The following is a 1586-nucleotide window of genomic DNA, read 5'->3' as shown; positions in this document are numbered from 1 at the left end:
TCTAAGAGATATTCATTCTAGCTTAATTCATGTAGAACAGAAGTGTTTGTCAGGCACGCGTTCATAGGGGAGATGGTGATGAGCGTCACACATAATCATCACCTTCATCACATTCTTGGGTGCGAATGGATATCTTAGAAGCGAAATAAGATGAATTGAATAGAAAACAGTAGTACTTTGCATTAATCTTTGAGGAACAGCAGAGCTTCACACCTTAATCTATGGGGTGTAGAAACTCTACCGTATGAAAATACATAAGTGAAGGTCCAGGCATGGCCGTGTGGCCAGCCCCCATGGTCTAAGAACAATGCGTTCCCAGATTGTTAAAAAGACGTCTAATACAATAGTGAAAGGTCCTATTTATAATAAACTAGCTACTAGGGTTTACATGAGTAAGTAATTGATGCATAAATCCACTTCCGGGGCCCACTTGGTGTGTGCTTGGGCTGAGCCTTAAGTGTTGCACGTGTAGAGGTCCTCCTTGGAGTTGAACGCCAGCTTTTGTGCCAGTTTGGGCGTTCAACTCTAGTTTTGGCTCCTTTTCTGGTGCTGGACGCCAGATTTGGGTAGAAAGCTGGCGTTGAACGCCAGTTTACGTCGTCTATTCTTGGCCAAAGTATGGACTATTATATATTGCTAGAAAGCCCTGGAAGTCTACTTTCCAATGCAATTAGAAGAGCGCCATTTCGAGTTCTGTAGCTCCAGAAAATCCACTTTGAGTACAGGGAGGTCAGAATCCAACAGCATCAGCAGTCCTTCTTTAACCTCTGAATCTGATTTCTGCTCAAGTCCCTCAATTTCAGCCAGAAAATACCTGAAATCACAGGTCTTCCATTGAGCTCCTTCTACACATATGTCCATAAGGACTTGGTCCATAGTGTAGGGGCGTTCATCTCCTTGCATCATGGGCAAGTTAAACGCCAACCTCACATTCTCCAGATTAAAATCTAAGTATTTCCCCCGAACCATTGTAACATAGTTCTTTGGATCCGGGTTCTTACTTTGATCATGGTTCTTGGTGATCCATGCATTAGCATAGAACTCTTGAACCATTAGGATGCCGAATTGTTGGATGGGATTTGTGAGAACTTCCCAACCTCTTCTTTGAATTTCATGTCGGATCTTCGGATACTCATTTCTTTTGAGTTTGAAAGGGACCTCAGGGATCACCTTTTTCTTGGCCACAACATCATAGAAGTGGTCTTGATGGGCTTTAGAGATGAACCTTTCCATCTCCCATGACTCGGAGGTGGAAGCTTTTATCTTTCCCTTCCCCTTTCTAGAGGATTCTCCGGTCTTAGGTGCCATCAATGGTAATAGAAAAACAAAAAGCTTATGCTTTTACCACACCAAACTTAGAAAATTGCTCGCCCTCGAGCAATAAACAAAAGAATAGAAGAAGAAGAAGGAGAAATATGGAGAGGGAGAGGGAGATGTGGTTTCGGCCAAGAGGAGTGTAGAAGGATGTGTTGTGTGAATTTGATGAAGAATGGAGGTCTTTATATAGGGAAGGGAGGGGGGGAAAGGTTTCGGCCATATGGGTTATGTTGGGTGGGAAATTGGTTTTGAATTTTGAAGGTAGGTGG

Source organism: Arachis ipaensis, chromosome B06 (genome assembly GCF_000816755.2).
Source record: "Arachis ipaensis cultivar K30076 chromosome B06, Araip1.1, whole genome shotgun sequence".
Classification (NCBI taxonomy): domain Eukaryota; kingdom Viridiplantae; phylum Streptophyta; class Magnoliopsida; order Fabales; family Fabaceae; genus Arachis; species Arachis ipaensis.
The sequence above is the reverse complement of the archived record's forward strand: the minus strand, read 5'-3'. Positions refer to the sequence as shown.